Consider the following 18430-nt stretch of genomic DNA (forward strand, 5'->3'; position numbering starts at 1 on the left):
AGTGAAATTGGTGCTGCCTTTGACAATCCACAGTATGCATTTAAGGTTTGGTATGCCTCAAAACTTCCCTAAAAACAGAGCAGGGGGATTGCCTGGAACTTCTTCACAAGATACAGAGAAAATTCTCAGGGTCCTGAAAGCATGTGCTCACTTTTTCCACCCATACATTTGGTACCTTGATTAAATAACCCACTTTGTAATGGCTTTTTGTCACACATTTTACTAGAAAATAAGATGTGGATCATGAGCATAATGATTGTGGCATTTCTTCTGTGAGTAGCAAAATATTTAAATTATGGAATTAAATTCACCATAAAAATAAAATAGTAAGGAACATTGTAAAATCATTAAATACGTTAACATGCTCTTCTTTAAGAATTAACATTTTTTCCTCATCAGATGCATAATACTATAGAAAGGAAAGCATTACTCTGGGAAGTTATCAAACATCAGTAAGTATTTCTAGAAAGATTGATATAACAAGATACAAAGAGGTAATAGTCTGTGTTAAAAGAAATGAAGCCAGTTTAATCTCAGTAGCAGTACTAGAATGTAGCAATAGGGAAAAAAGTCTGAGATATCCCCTAAATTATAAATTCCAAGAGGAAATAAAGCATTTTGTTCTTAATAGGATTTTAATCATGAACACTCCTCAAAAACATGGGCATTTTCAAAGATTTTGCAAAGGTGATATTCTGGTTAGCTTCCAAGAACCTGGGATATTTCTGTCCCATTTACCAGATGTAATTCATAATTTCTGCTCTGGGTTCACCCCACAGTCTTCCACCCAAGCTGCTTCACAGCATGGAGATCCATTCAAACACAGGATGATTCCTGCTCTCTAACAATTGAGGTAAACTCTCATTTCTAGTCATTCCACACCTCCTATTTGGTCTCCTTCCAGCAATATGTGGCCTTTGCCTTTATGAAGATATTTCCTCACTTCTAACCAAAGAGAGCACAGATGAGGAAAAAGGTCTGGACTTCCACTGGAAATTATAAAAAGAGTGTCTGAATTTCTGGGGAGGTGATGGGTGTGCTTTTGGGGCAGCTTCCCATACCCCAGCATCCAAGGCCTCTGCTATACTGGGGGTGACCACGAGGAAGAGGTGACATTCCCAGATAAATTTCCCATGCATGCCTGTAATGCACACCTCAGGTGACCGCAGAATATCCCTCAGGGCCCTTCTCAGGCTAGAATTTGTACCCTGAATACGGAGATGAGAGCACTCCTTATGCACAAATTATCATGAAACCACTCCTCCTGCTGTGTTTTTCATGGCACCAGCCACAACACAGCCCAAAGCTAAGGCTGCCTCAAGGACCCAAGTGGCAGCAGCATGGACCCTGCATGCCTCTGGCTCCCTGTGACATCAGTGACATCCCTGAGCCTTAGTTCAGCTGTGCCAAAGCCTCCTGCCATGCTTTAGCCTCACTTTTGTGCATTCTCAGCACCTCCAGATTTGGGGAGATTCCTTGAGAATCTGGAGGACGCAGAACAAATTCCCTGAGCTTCACGCCCAAGTCTGGCTGTGAGCTCGTTGCTGTGCTCAGGCACCATGTGGCTTGGCAGTCCCCAGCCCCAGTGGCCCTGTGCCACCCATTGCAGCATTCCCTGCAGATGGCACTCCTCCCTGCCAACTGAAGGCACCTAAACTGGGTGAGCTATGGAAAGTAGAATAAACAACATAAAATAGAGTGAAGCTCGTTGGGAAGACAGATCCAGGGGTAACTCATCACATCCTAGAAGAGGGTTCTTCCAAGATCCTTGGGCAATAAACCCCAGGTGCAGCAGCACAGAGTGAGCACTGTGCTTTAGCTCCGTCTGAGGGTGAGCATCAAGCCGTCAGCTGGGTCTTATGCAAGAAAGTAATTGTCTGCATTCACAAAACAGGGAATTTTGTAGGAAAATCTCATGTTCTGAAACTGATTTTGTTGAAAATCTGTATTTCCTTTCCACATATGGGTTTCTTACTTTCTTTTATGCATTTTGACATTATGTACACAAAAGCGCTATAATTCAATTACTTCTCTCAGTATTAAATTATTCTGACATTGTTTATTCCATTACTTCTCCTACAAATTTGAGGAGGGCTGAACACTGGTTTTAATTCTGTCTGTCAGTTCCTGATTCATTGCCATTGCAATGTACATCATTTGAAGTGGGAAATATTAGCAAAAGCTGGAAATTGCTCAAGGACATACTACTGGATGAACCCAGACTGACTATGCAGAAAGGAAAGGGGGGAAAATGGTTATTCCAGCCACAAAAAACATCCTGGTTAGGAGATCTGACCAGAACAACCAAAGTGAAGCAATTGTGTTTGAATATAAAAGGAAAGTTAATTGCAAGATGTTAAGGTACAAATTGAAATTGGAGACTACTGATAAAATAGACAAAAGGTAAAGAAATTAATGAATATTCAGTCATCAGTGGCATTAATAATGAGGAATATAAAATGTGTTAGGAAGAAAAGGAACTCAAACCAAAGGACTGAGGATATTTAATAGATGCTTTTGCCTTCAGAACAGAGTGGGAGAACTGAATCAACTCATAGGACATACATGCACTAAAAAGCTAATCATCTTTCATGAAGGAAGATTCAAGCCAGAATCCACTAAAATTAAATTTTCTTAAATCAAAAGGACCAAAGAACTTACCCCAGAGGGTCCCAAAGGCTGAGGAATTGCTGAAATTAATACTTTAGGAGTAAACACATTGACATTTTCCCTGGCTTTGATACATTCTTATTTTTCCAAGACTGAAAAAGATGAAGAGGATCTACCCAGGAAAACTGCTACATTGCTTCTCTACCCAGGCAAAATAATGGAACATATTGTCTCTAAAAAAAAAAAAAAATATTATGAGAGTAACACAGAACCAGCACAGGCGTGTAGGGTTTCAAGGAGCACAGATCTTGTCAAACAAACCATTTCTGTTTTGGAGAAGATGACATTTCTTGTTGATAAAGGCAACCATGTTGACTGATGCAGTTTATTTGAATTTCTCCAAAGTGTTTGGATTGATACCACAATAAATTTTAACTCAAATATTTATAGAGAAATAAATGGACACGCCCAAGATTAAAAATGTGTCTCTCTTACAATCTGTGCAATGTCAGTATTTTTAGCAATGCAATGCAATGCAATGGTGTGGGCAGCAGAGCAGGGCAGACCCCAGAGCGATGCAGGCAGTGACAAGGCCGTGACAAAGGAGGCTCACAGGGGTCAGGGTGGACACATAAGGAATGAAACAGCTTTGCAGGGCAAGGCGACCTAGCATTGGGGAGATCATTTACTGCTGCTCACAGACAGTGCAGGAAAGCTGAGGAGTTCTGTGCTTTTGTCCCTATTTAAAAAGCACTGACTGCAATAAGGAAGAGGCCAGGCTGGATCAGGCTGGATAGAGCTTTGAGGAACCTGGTCTAGTGGAAGCCTGTGGCAGGGGAGTTGGAACTAGATGTGACTTCATGCAGCTTGAAAAATTGTCACCCAAAGTCAACACAACATACATATTCCATACAGGCTAAAAAATCACTTATTTTTTTAAATATTTTTTTTTTACAGTAAATTCACGAATACAAGCTGCACTGAGTATAAGACGCATCTCTGGGTGTTGGCAAATATTTCGTTCTTTGTCCATAAATAAGCTGCACCTGAGTATAAGCCGCTCTGTCGTTCGCAGCGAGGACCCGCGAGCAACGAAGTTGCCAAATAGTAACAGAACCACGGCAGGGCGGGGTTTACTGGCTTGGCTAAGGCTGTTCAGGCTCGGCCCGCTAGGGGCTGCTGACGGGGGCCAGGTGGCCCAGCCCGGCGCTGCCGCTCAGTGGGGCCGCTCATGGCCAGCCGCCGCCTCTGGGCTCACTCGCCCTGGCCCGGCGCTGCCTCGTGGTGGCAGGCAGGGACGGAGCCCCCCCAGCTCCTGTGGAGGCGGATGGGGATGGAGCACCCCGCCGCCTCCCCGAGCCGCGGCAATGGCAGCGCGGGGCCCCCGCCACCTCCCCAAACCACGGCAATGGTGGCACGGGGCCCCCCCATCTCTCCCCCGGGCTGCGGCAGAGGAGGGAAGGAGAGAGCTCTCCTGCCTCTCTCCCCACCCCCCGTGCTGCCTGCCAGGAGCCAGGCTCCACCCGCGGCACAACAGAGTAACAATTTGTAACAATCTCGAAATGCCGATGCTCGGCTCGGCACTCTGGCTGGCACTTCTGAGGTTGTAAATGTCAGAAAATTATTCACATATTAGCCGCTCCTGAGTATTAGCCGCATATTCGGTGTGGGAGCAAAATTTTAGTCAAAATGGTGCGGCTTGTATTCATGAAACTACTGTATTTTTACTTTTTGGATGTAATATTCTAATCCTGTGAACTATCACAGACCTAAGAAAGATAGGTTAACACTGAATTTTACAAGACATGTTTATACCTCTGCAGGAATAATAAAATCTCTGTCACTTTCATGTTTAAATATTGATTAGCACAGCTTAGCCTGATGCACTCAAAACTGCATTTTTTCATCTGTTTCTATCTGTTTACATCAAATAGTTACAATGCCCCAGTAAAACAGGTGCTAAAACTTTACAACTAAATTTGGACTAGCCATGGAAGCATCACACACACATTTTCACAGTTCACTTACTGTTACTCTTAAAAAATTGGAACAAAAAGATGTGAACAGAGCTGAATCAAATAACAACATGTGAAACAGAAAGCAATATGTGGTGCAATTTGCATGGTTCTGGATTTTAAGGAACAGTTGTTCTACACACCAGGCTTTGCACTTGCAAACCCAGTGGGATAAGAATAATTTCCTGTTTCTGGGTACTGCTGAGTTTAATTTTTCATTCCTACAGCAACCTGTAGCATTTTCAAGGACAGAACTCCTAATGCAAAGAGAACAGTTTTATATATCACAGGGGAGCAAAAAATAAGCTCACTACTTTTTTATTTGTCAGTCATCTCTAATAGTCAAAAAGAAGTGGAATGCAAGAAAGGTAAGCTGATGTGGATTTCAGCTTTTGTCAGAGAGATGCAGCCACATAATATAACTAGTACATGTCCTTGCTGTCCAAATCAGAAATATTTCTACCTAAAAAGTTCACAAATATAAATTTTGGAATTTGAAGAATGTGGGAGTAAAAGGGTGCCTTTAGCCATGGAGAAAGCTGGGAAAACTTTCTGGGAAATAATTTCATGGCTTTTCAATGTGTGCTATCCAAACACAATTTTTAATATAATTCATTCATACTAGCAAAAGAAACCCATTCCACTGGGCCACTGTTCAAATGTTTCTGAGCCAAAATGTTTATCCTATGTAACACTCAGGAAAATTTAAAAAAAAAAAAAAACCAGTGCTGGAAAAAAAAGGCCAAAGTTCATGTGTGTGGGGTCACTGCCATGCACCCAACTGTTGTCACACCCCTCTGCTGGCAATCTGCAGAGCTATATATTTAGCAGCCTGGATAATAAATAGGCTAACACACCTGTCTGATCAACAAAGTGAAAGAAAAAGTGTTGCCTAATGAGACACTTCAGCTCCTCTATGATTTTCTATTGAAGTGTTTAAGAGATGCCTGCTTGCCTGTTCTAGATTTTGCAGACACCTGCAGTGGAGCAGGAAACCTGAACTGAAGCTGTAACCAAGCCTCAGCAGTGGCTCTGCCTGGATGACCAGAGATGCCACAAACAATGAATGCAATGGGTAGCTGTGAGTCAGATATGATCCAGGGCCAAGATCTGTGCACATCACAAAATATTCTGAGTTGGAAGGGACCCACAAGGATCCAGCTCTTAAGTGAGTGGCCCATACAGGACTCAAAACTACGACCTTGGTGTTACTGACCAACTGAGCTGATCTCACAGTCTTTTTAAGTTGAACATGCAGAAAGTATTTCTCCTTCTTTATTTATCTCCAGCAACATTTAAAATAGGTTTATCCTGGCTATGTAGGTCAAAGAAGATTTTTTTTTGTTTCTAAAACTTAATAAAAAACGATTTAATACTAAATCGAGTATTGAAACCTTATTTCTCAGCCAGATTTCACAGATGTACAGCATTTAATAACTTAAGAACTCTATTTCCTCTTATTGAATTTCTATTTTCTTTAATTGTGGGACTTAATTAACAAGAGCACAATAAAAGTGAAATGGTAACCATTACTTAAGCAGCACTAGCAAACCAGTCACCCTGAGGTGGCATTTAAAGTACTTTTCTTTCTTCCTGTGAAGCAAGAAATAATTGTTAACTGGGCAGCTGTTACTTCATGGAAAATTTAATTTTTTACCAAATGTTTTGGTATCACTTGATTCTTTTCAGTATTAGCTGAAGATATGTTGGAAGGATAATCCTGAGGAGCAGAGAAATCACATATTTCTGACTTTACAATAATTCTGTGTGCAGGGCTGGGCTGTTTAAATTTAGATCAGTCTGAAAGATAACTGTTCCTTTAGGCTCAATTTCACATTATTTTTCCAATAGCTTATTTAATTACTCTTTTTGTTATGTTCTGCCATGGTGGATGACCTTAGCTAACAACCAGTAATTTTTTTAATAAATTTACTACCCTGTTTAATTAACTTTTTGTAATACCATACCTGGAATTATTGAATGGATTGGCCTGTCACTTGTCCCAATGAACAAGTTTTCCTGAAAAGAAGAAGGTAAAGGAATATGGAATAAGCTGTATTGCCATACTGGAGCAAAAAGCTGAAGAGCAGTTTATCTATCAAATCAAAGTTTAAAGCCCAATCTGTTAATGCAGACATAGTGTTTTGAGAAAGAGTCTGAGCCAGTCTTAAGAGGAGCAAACAGCAAGCTCCATTGATGTTCACTTTGTTTGATGTAAGTTTTAATCTAAATGGGAAAGTTTTGCCTTCCTCTGTGATGTGTGGTTGGTGCGACCTCATCCCTGGAGGGGCAGAGTGAGTAATTGCCATGCAATGCCCAGAAAATGTTTATTTTGCAATAAAAATAAAACAAGTTTGATAGAAGAAAACCATTCCCTCACCACCACTGCCAAACTGGCTGGGAGGATCCTCCACAATTATTCTCTGCTCTCCCGAACTAAGCAGTGTGGCTTTTTCTCTCCTAATTCAGTTCAGTGCTCAGCTTTGATTTCAGAAATCCTATCATCATCGTGGCTCGTACAGAGAGCACAAAAGTGAGCAAAGCCTGCTTTGAATTAGAGAATTACAGAGAAATGCTGCTAGTTAAGAACAATGCAAGCTTGTGATCTTTTTATCTGAGGCAGCTACATCCCCAGCAGCAGCCAAAATGTGTCCAAAGAGTGGGAACAAAGGTGGCTAAACCTTTTGGAGCCTTTACCCTGCTACAGAGTTGAGTTCAGCCTGCTGGGCAGGTCTGGCAGCCAAAGCTCACAGCAGCTCAGCTGAACTGTGGATGAGCTCCCTTCTCTGTTCAACACGGGGAAATCTCCACTGCTCCTACCTGCAGGATTTCCAGTTGACTTGTACCTCCAAGGTTGCACAAATTTGAGAGGTAAAGTCTGAAAATCTGTCTGGCTGCCTGGATTTGTGACAGAGTGTCGAGGACAGTCACCAAAATCCAGCACCCAGATCCATCCTGCCACCCAAGGAATGGCCTGATGGCAAGAACCACACTGGGCTGTGTGGCCACAGCCCCCCAGGGCTATTGGATGGGGACTAAGACACAGCAAATAAGTCTAATTTAAAGAGTAGGTGAATATTCAGAGGCAAGCACCATGTATATACACCCTTCTCTTCCACCCTTTCATCCCCATCTCCTGGGCATAGCTGCTGTAGGAGTTCAAAGGCAGATGTTTCTTTCAATGAACTTTTTGAACAAGTAAGATTATTAGAGTTATGTGAATGAAATATTCCTCACAAAGCTGGAACACTGGCTCATCCCTGCTTGCCTTGCAGTCCCAAAAGGCACAGAACTGACCACAGTGAACACATGGCAAAAGGCAAGATATGGTCATGGGACTTAGAAAATAATTTTATTCTTGGATAGTTTCATATGAGAAATTTCACCTCATAGCACCTCCCATCATGTCAGTCCAGGATCAAAGAATGAATGGACCTGGACAACACAAGTGTCCACAATGTTAATACAACCAAAACGAACATGCACTTGCTTTTATGAAGATACTAACAACAAAAAGACCTGACCTCACATCCAGCTAATCTTCTTAATCCTCTTACAGTTATAAAAGAGGAAAAGTATTAAGAAAAATATCTAAAGCATGAATTTTCCTTTCTGTTTCAACAAAGAAAATCAGGAAATTATTTTCAAAGATATTTTTATTGTCAGACTAGAAGTATGTATTAGAAATTATATTTAGGAATCCCCTGAATAAGATACCTGCTGTAAATTTACCACAGAAATCCTGTGGGTCATGTGAATCTGTAAATGGCAAATCACTAGACTAACCCAATTATCTTTTTTTCTTTCAGGATTAATATAGAGGAGAGCCAGGACACATAATTGCAGATTGATCTCCTAGAAATGCAATGAAAATGTCACATGATACATTAGGGACTCACTTCTCTAAATAGGACTTTGAGTGAATGAAACAGTAATGAAATCATATGTTGAAGTCACATTTAAGGAAAAAAAATAAAAAAGAAAAAAGAAAAGGAAGATTATGCTTTAATGAAAGGAAAACCTGGACCTTACAACATGCAAAGTCCACTTGGTATCTTTCCCTGACGAGTTGGTCCTTATGAAGTGTTCCTGCTGCCTTTCCATCCACTGTAGTGGAATCCCACTTTCACAAACCCAATGATTTACCCAATGATTTACCCAATGTTTTAACTTTGTTTCTCGTCTAAATGATTGCTTATATAACAAACTGACTTGTGCTGCCTATAGCGTCCCCAAAACATTACAGTAATTTCACAATTATAAGCCGCACCTGATTATAAGCCACATGTCTGGGTGTCGGCAGCTGTCTTGGGTTACAATACAGGATGTGATAAAAGGTATCTATTCTATCACCACCTATTGAGGGTGGGGGCAGTGATCCTTCTCTCCACGGGAGATATTCTGCTAATGGGTCATCCATTGAAACCAGGTAGGGCATTGTTCTTTATCTTTTCACACCCCATCCTTCCTCCAGTGAGTCATTTTCTGCTAATGGCCCATTGAGTCCCACTGTGTGACTGATAAAATTACTGCATCCCATTGGAAGTTGCTCCAGCCAGGGGGAAGAGCCCAACATTTCTTACCAAAATAAAAACAGAGGTTTTGGGACACTAAGGGAGCCCCTTTCTCCACTGGACTCCAGAGGAAAACCGGATTTCTCCACATCACCACTGGAGCTCTGGTGGGAAACTGCACCTTGTACAGGAGCACTGCTCCAACTGAGCCACATCTGTCACTGCAGGAGGATGCAGCCACCATTTAATGGGACTGCTACCAACACCCTGCCTGACGGGGTGTCAGGCTGTACTCTGACTTTGTCAGGGATTGGAGTTTGCTTCTTTGTAGTACTGTATTTCTATTTTAATTTCCCTAGAAAAAAACTGTTATTCCTAATTCCCATATCTTTGCCTGAAAGCCCCTTGATTTCAAAATTATAATAATTTGGATGGAGGGGGTTTACATTCTCCATTTCAAAGAGAAGCTCCTGCCTTTCTCAGTAGACACCTGTCCTCCAAACTAAAACAGCAACTTTTCGTTCTTTGTCCATATATAAGCCGCACCTGATTACAAGCCGCACTTCGGGTTCGGACCAAAATTTTAGTCAAAATGGTGCGGCTTACAATCGTGAAAGGTAAACTACTGTTACAAGGTTGTATCCCATTCTGAATGTAATATTAATCGCTAAATATGAAGAAAATAAACCAAAAGACTACTAAAGGAACAAAACTGGCTCTGAAACCTCCTGTTAAGTCTGTAATCAAATGAAGCCCTAACAAATGCTTCAGAGACACTTGAAATCTTGCATGCATCTGACTTTTTTCCTAAGCCAGATCAAGAAAATAAACTTCACTATGCAGATAAAACATTTGTAGAATACTGGTTTTTAAAACTAAGTCAACCCAGCCTTTTTCTATGCAAAGAAATACTAAAACTCATCATTATTCAATTGTAGTGGCACTCTCCCTAACTGATGACTGCTCTTGTTGCTGGAACTAACAATAACCATTTGCTCATCAAAGGCTTCTCAGCCCATCCACTTCCAGATATTATTTCCAGTTAAGATGTCCTCCTCAGAAAATCAGAAATTCAAATGTGTAAAGTACAAAGACAAATGTGTGTACACATGTGGGCTGTGCATGGATATGTGTGTAAAGCAATAAATATGTATTTACTGACATGGTATCTGGCTTCAGCCCAGGCAAGACCCAGACAGCACAGATGTTGGTTGGCATCTGGGCCAGAAGCAGAATCGCTTCCAGAGCCAGCTCTGCTCTCCACGGAAACTCAAGCTGATTCAATTTCTATAGAGCTAATTAGGAATGGAAATGGCCTCACTCCATTTGTGAAGGCTGGCAAGAAACTTTAGCAGTCATCCCAAGACATTGCACTGCATTCACCGGAGTTACGGTCATGGACCAAAATCTTCTCCACCTCTGGAAAATCTGCCATAACTGCAGGTCTACACAACACATCCACAAAGGATCTGTCCTGTCTGCACTGAAAGAGGGCTGTACTTTGCCACAGGCTAACAGGAAAAATCAATCAAGCTGCTCAACTTCACTGCTCAGCTCACACTCTGGTCTCTTCTAAAGGCTCCGAAATGAACATGAACTTGGGTTCAAACAATCAGAGTGTGAGACATTAATGCTTGCACACAGACTTGCATGTAAGCTATAGCACCAGTGTTCCCAGGCACATGCCCAAACCCAGCTGTGTCAGCAGGTAGTGGGAAGAGGAGCAGCAGGTGGAGATCACAGAGCATCAGCACCAGTCACAGATGCAGTCCTACCTCTGACCACAGACCTGCTTTCAGAGATCACACTGACCTCATGCTCAGCTGCAAAAATTCAGGTTTTATGCAGATTTAGCTGAACTCTGGATCAAATTATATTTCTGTCTGATAAGTGCTTGAAATCCTTTGGTAGCTGCTTTTAATGCCTCAAAGGACAAGTCACCTCAGAAAACGAAGGGATGTGACATTACACTTCCCATTGCCAGGAGGTTGTGTATGTTGCACCAGCAAGCCTTCTCAGGGTCTAGATGAGCCTGCAGCAATCAGTGACCTCAATTCACATCTCAGAGACCTGGACTCTGCAGCCCTTTGGGACTTGGCTCAGTGCTTGGTTAGTCCTGAGCACAGGTTTTGGAGCACTGTTTCTTATGGGAGAGAAATTTTCACTCAAAGGTCCATCTCACCTCTCAATTTAATTTCCAGGTTTTTCATACACTAGTGCAACTCTTTTTTTTTTCAGTGCTGGCTAAATTAACTCAATACACCATGCATTTTTTACCAGCCTACGGCATGCATTTCAACTGTTACTTTGCAAAAGATGACACATTTACTTCATGGTACCAAAAACTACTGGACATTACGGAAAGTTTTGCTGTGAATTGCCTTATGTACTCATCATGCACTGTTTAATGAATTTCCACTAGACCAAGTTCAAAATTAAAGTAATGAATTTTTTACGGCTGCAATAATCTTTGGTGAAGAAGCAATACAAATCAATGAAACAATCTCTATATCATAGAATCATAGAATTGTAGAATGGTTTAGGTTGGAAGAGACCTTAAAGATCATCGGGTTCCAAGGACCCCGCCATGGGCAGAGACACCTTCCAGTACCAGGTTTCTCAGGGCCCCATCCAATGTGGCCTTGAACACTTCCAGGGATTTGGCAGCCACAACATCTCTGGGCAGCCTGTTCCAGTGTCTCACCAACCTCTCAGTAAATTCCTTCCTCATATCTAATCTAAACCTATTCTCTTTCAGTTTGAAGCCTTTCCCTGTTGTACTGTCATTACATATTCTTCTAAAAGGTCTCTCTCCATCTTTCCTGTAGGCTGCCTTCAGGTCCTGGAAAGCCACAATTTGACCACACTGAAGTCTTTTCCTCTCAGGTCTGAACAATCCCACTTCTCTTAGCTTTTTCTCATAGGAAACAGCAGAGAAGTGGTACTTATCATTCCCTCATAAGAATTACGCATATCATGCTTGGTCTCAATTTGACCAGAACCAGAAGATGTCAAACCCCACAGTAAAGCTCTGGACTAGGTAAAGGCAAGGGAAAATGCTGAAGAAATGATGGCAGATGCTGGTTTATAAAAATCCAGGGATTGTTATGAATTTCTTGTTAAGTCAGAGTAGCATTTGTGAGACCACTTTAAGGACAGAGGAAGGGAAGGTGCCTTTTTCAAAGCTCATAAAGACACACAGCTGCAGAAGTGCTTGGTCTTTTATCTGCCTTGCTGGTTGACTCCATCCTCCTGAGCCACTGCTAAGTCACTCTAGCTTTGTGGGCACCCCTGTTTGGCCATTTGGAGCCCAAATGTCTGAGAGCTAAGAGACTACTCCAGCTGAAGCACAGTAGTCACATTTTCTAAATATCCATTTAATTAAAGACAGTTTGTTCCCAGTTTCAAAATCTAGAAGCAAGGGCCCCATTTGAAATGTGGAGGCTGCAGCTCATGCCCTTCTGTATTGGACATCAGCATCAGGTACCCATTGCAACCTGTAGGCTGTGAGATGGAGCCATCCTTTTAATCCCTCCCTATGGGATATGGGACATGTGAGAGTTGGTCTGGTATTCTGAAAGGATGCCTTCAGATGGGCAAGGATCCAGGCCTAGAGTGCTGTTGGAGCCCTGTAATGCAGACCTACCTCATCACATGCTGTTTCCACTCTTTAGCTGGTTTGCAGTTTGGTTTCATGTTATTTTAAGTCACTGGTGCTGGAAAGTTTGGCCTTGTCACAAAATACTGATCTCAGTACAACAGTCACTGTGTGCAAAATATCCACACTGAACAACACCTATGACTAATGTAAGTTAAATCTCAATCTACCCATCTCCTTAAATGCTGAATAAAGTTTAGAAAATTCCTACTTCAGCAACAGCAGTGGAATTGCAGTCACAGATGACTATAGAAATACCTCTCCAGCCATGTCCATGGTAACACAAGCCAAAAGTAGCTGGACATTTGCACTTGAATTCTCCAGATAAAGAATGTAGACTTAATTGAACCCAGATGATACCAATAAGGAGATATCCTGCCTGCTACAGTAGAGACTACTGAAAGCTGCACCCCCCAGCAGAGACAGTCTGCAGGAGATAAGGAATTCTCTTTGATTGAACTTGGCCCATTTGCTTCCCTACTGTGATGAAATCCATGGCAAAGCAACAGAGGTGCAAAGAAATTCCCCTACAGTATAACAGGACCTGGCAATCAAAAAAGTAACACAAACAGTTAGTCTGACTCCTGGGGGTACCAGGAATACCAAAGCAGTGATGTCTCTCTCCTTACCATTTTGTCAGTGCTGAATTGCAGAGGAGGAGGCAAGTGCAGGGCACAGGGAAGGGGCCACATTCAGGCACTGCAACTCTTCTCTCTCAGTTTTGCTCCCAAATGCATCCTGCCCAACAGAACTTCCCAACTTTTCTGGCACGAGTCATCAGTAGAATGAAAAACCAGAAAACATCTGCTAGATTGTGTGAAGTGGCACAGCTCCATGGCAGGTCATAGAGATTCAGGAAATGTCAAAGCAGGTATTGGGGTTTTTTCCAGAATTAAGGAAAAATGGTAACATCAGGATTAGGCTTCTAGTACCTAAAAATACAGACATCATTCTTATGACACCCTGAAGAGTTTAGAAAATTGCAGTGGGGACTCATTTCAATGTTGCAAGTCCTTCTATTGAGATTAAGTGCACCTAATGTTTGAGATTAGGACTGAAGCATGTAATCCAGATCCCAAAGACATGGATAGGCATTTCCTGCTTCCTTGTGCAGATTTACAGTTCTGCAGTGACCTAAAGCAGTCAAACAGAATATTTTCATTTACATAGGTCTATGTCTAGGAAGTTGGGGACTTTTTAAGAAAGGAGTTGAGAAATTAAAATTTAAAGTCACCTGAGTTTACATTCTAAGGTAGAACTTTGTCCCATGAGAAAATCCTATTTTAGAATTAGAGTTAGGGTTAGAGAAACAAACTCAAAACCTATCCTTGTCAGATGGGGGAACCTTTAAGGCTGGGGATTCATGTAGCAAAATGTATTAGTATACAACCTGCAGACACTAAGAGGAGGGCAGTTAATAGTAGAGTTGAAGGGCTTAGACTTACTCCTAGTTCCTGAATTCCTGTGTGTGTGCCCTTTGGGCTGGGGTTAGGGTTACAGACACACAATTGTCAGATGGGTTATTTCTTGTTGCATCCTTCAGGTGGAGAAACATCATTGGGGTGAGGGGTAAATGTGAGTCCACAAAATTGTTTATGACTTCAAGTACAACTGAGCTGACTGGACACTTCTCACAGTATCTTCTGATTTTCATTTAAAAATGCCTTAAATCAAGGTTGAGGGTAGAGATGGTGCGTCTCTGTGTCAGAATTGCATTTTAAGAAACTACAGCAGGAAGAATGTCTGGTCTTGCTGTGCCTTGTTCATTCTAGAAAGATGGGGAGAGGATCTAGATGACTAAAAAGCCATGTATCCCATAAAGTAAATAACAATACAAGGACAAGAGCTCTTGTTCTCATCAAAATTTTCTGTGTTGTGTAGTACTGAAGAATAATGGATTTTCTGGCTGCGTCTGGTTCTGTGAAACCACTCTGTTCCCTCCAGCTTTACCCCAAATCCCCACCCAAAACAAGCATGAAATTCATTTTAGCAGGAGTTATTTCAGCCTGAAACTAAGCTTTTCAACCATTCTATCAGCTGCTTCCACCCTTACTGCCTGGAGCATGCAAGACAGCACATCAAGACCTGGACCCCAAAAGCAGGTGGATGGGGAGCAGCACCTTCCCTGAAATAATCACAGAAGGGCTCAGGAATACCAAACTCCTCTTCTCACCTCATTCTTCTGAGCTCTTGCACAGTAAGAAAATCATGTTTGACTGTTCATTCATCCCTACTCCCCACCACCAATCCCAAATGGATGTACAATGGATACCATATAGATAGACATGAGGGACAGACTGCCTTCAGTTCATCACCAGGTTTTCAACCTCTGCCTGCCCACTCCACCATCCCACAGGAGAGGCATTTGGGTCTCACAACCAATCCCCATGCCTAAGTTCATAAGTTTCCAAAAGGATCTTGCCCATCTAATATAACTCCTCTCCATAAACCCCTCCTAGCTCTGCAGAGAGCATCAAGAACAGATGCTATAGCTTGTCCAACTCAAAGCTTAAACCTGACATTAACTTAGCCTGTCCTCTCAGTCCTGAGGGAACCTTTTCTTGGAATATGACACTGGATCATGCAAAATGACGCAATGACTTCAACTCTCCAAAGTAGAACTCTTCTTTCCCAAAATCTTGTTGCTGCAAAGCCTCTTCAGAAAAATATCTCTAAATGCATTGGGATCTGCACCCAGCATTCAAGGCAGTTATGTAGACAGGACCTGCCTTACCTGAGTTTACTCAGGTTTACTTCTGTTTAACTTCTGTAACTTCTGCCCCTTCCTGACATTTTAGAAGCTGCAGGAAGGAGCAAGGAGAGGTTCTCTAGCTGCTTTGGGAACTCTCCCATAACCCTGACATTAGTAATTATACTCCAAGATAGCTCCAGCCTTAAGCCCTATAAACAGATGCCTCTTACTCTCTGTGCCCTTCATAAAAATGCTGTCTAGATGCTTTAAATCCCCATATCCCTAATTGTAACTTAATGCCTAACATCATAACTTCCCAGGGGACCGTAAACTACATTAGGAGCCCCAGTTCCCTTTAGTATGAATCCTCCCCCTCTCTTTCTGGTCTGTGCAGTATACAGGTAGCATAACTTGTTTGGCTGCTTCATTTTTCTCTACCTCTAACCTGAAATGTGTTGTGAAAATGCAATTATATAGCAGGACACAACAGCCTTTAGCTCCCATGGTTTATTGCCCAGGCTTTACAGCATGTCTCAGTGAAAATGTCTTTAAGTGCATAAATGTCTGTCATGAGAAATTTACCCCTAAAGTGATATGTAGCCCATGGGGCCATCCCATTCCTGAAATCAGTTAAGTCAGAGAAGCAAAAGCAGCCAGACTGGTTATTCTTGTCACAACCTGCAGAGCCCAGAAAGGCAGGCAGAGAGCTGCTTTTAGTGGGGCACTTGCACGATTTACAGAAGTGGTTGGTCCCCTGAGTACATTTGAGGCTGAAGCTGTTTAGGAGTCCAGAGCTGAAGGAATTTGAGAGCATTATTACTACATCATCCTGCAGTGGCCAGCCAGGGAGTTGGGATGTAAGAGGAATATAGCACATCAAGCAGAGGATCTCTTCCTGTTTGAACTGCTACCCAGCTACATTTCAGGTGGAGGTTAGGCTTAGGTCTAGGTTTTCAAAATATAAAGCAGACAGACAGGCTTTTCTTGCTGTATCAGGCAGAGCACAGAAAGTTCAGTAAGCAGACACTTGTTGGTAGGCTATGTTCCTGTCTAGCACTTTTAGATATTAGCCTAGTGATCCAGAAAACACTGCATTTGAAGTCATAATTATTGTAATAATTTCCAGGGCCTATAAATTAAAATAATTTTGCTGCTTGGGGAGATCTGTGCCTTTCTCAGCCCCTGAAAAAATGCATGGTTTGGGTTGGAAATGGCATTAAAGATCACCTATCTCCAAACCCCTTGCTGTGGCCAGGGAATTTTCCATTTGCCCAGGTTACTCACAGTCCAAATGAGCCTGGTCTTGAACTACTCCAGGAATGGGGAATTCACAATCTCTCTGGGCAACCTGTTCCCGTGCTTCACCACCCTCACAGTAAAAATTTCTTCACAATACCTGGTCTAGACCTACCCTCCTTTAGCTTCAGGCCACTCCCCCTCATTCTGTCACTGCATGTCCTCGTGCAATGTCCCTCTCCCTTTTCATAGGCCACCCTCACCTACAGGGAGGCTGCTATAAAATCTCCCCAGAGCCTTCTCTTCTCCAGGCTGACCAGCCTGAGCTTTCACAGCCTGTCTTCATCAGAGAGGTCCTCCAGGCCTGTGGGCAGTTTAGTGGCTTTCCTCTGGGACCCTCTTTTTATATATATGAACCAACAATGTTAAGGGCACTGAAGTGTCTTGAGCTCATAGGAGTCAAAATGTGACCCTGTCCTTTATTTTAGAGACTGTTTTCTGGGTGTTTCATGATGGATATCCAAGAGACAGCCAAGCAATCTGAGGTGTGAAGGAGCCTGAATGTCTCAGGGACATGAGAGCTGGGAAGTGATTGTGTGTGCATGGACACCAAGGCAGAATATTCTCTGTTACTGAAGAGTTTTGTTTCCTTTTTATGTAGTGTTGAGGCTGGGGCTTGAGCTAGCACATGGAGTCAGTCACTTTAAAATATACCTGCTTTTGATGGCCTCTGTCTTGCAAGGGTCATGCTCTGTAAATGCTGAATTGTTTTGTCTGGAAGTGTCTTCAGGGGTGCCCCTGGTGGCCCTGAACAACCTTTGGAAGAGCAGTCGCCGTGCTGACATCTCAGCCTGACTTCTCCCTTTGGAGCAGGTGGGTGCTGGCAGCACTCTGAGCACAGCAGCACGGGACAGGATATCAACTTCCAGCCTTAAACACTTCAGGAATGTCTCCTTGCCCCAGTAACCTGCAGAAGCCATGGTTTCCTCCCCTCTACCCGTGCCCTCTTGGGCACCAGAGGATGCCCCTCTGGCATTCTGCGCAGGGCAGATGACCACTTCAGTGCCCTTTTCTGCACATCTGCCTGTGACTTGGTGCTGTGTTAATCAATTTCTGATTCCTGCAGGTCAGCAGGCAACCTCTGCAAGTAAACGAGCATCCAAATTAAAGACAGGCATGTTGCAACAAGGGAACTCAATCTGATTCCGAAGGTGAAAGATCAAGTTTATTAACTAAGCCACCCACCTCCCCAGGAATATTACAAGAATTAAAACCAGACTTCCTGGTGTTATATATGCAATGGCTGTCAACAGCATAAATTATGCCTGAAGATGTTTTAGGTGCTGCTCCAAAAAAGTATGGAGACTTCTTTTGATTTAAGGGTTGCAAAGTTGGGGGTTTTTTTCAAATTTATGTGAACAACATCCTGTCCTCTACCTACAGACTTGGACAATTGCAATAAGCTGTCCCTTAAGGGCACAGAGCAGATATCCAAAGATTTACAACATTTTTCAATGAAAAAGCTTCTTTTGTTGTTTAAATGAGAAATTCAAAATGAGATAATGTGCTCCAGCTACAGTCATCCTTGAAAACTACTGGTAGGATGAAAATTTTATTTAAAAAACAGGAAACAAGACTTGAATTACCAGTTCCTTTATGATCATTAAGGGCATTAGATCCCAACAGTTTATGACAGTTCTCATAC

The sequence above is a fragment of the Catharus ustulatus genome, chromosome 1 (assembly GCF_009819885.2).
Source record: "Catharus ustulatus isolate bCatUst1 chromosome 1, bCatUst1.pri.v2, whole genome shotgun sequence".
NCBI lineage: Eukaryota > Metazoa > Chordata > Aves > Passeriformes > Turdidae > Catharus > Catharus ustulatus.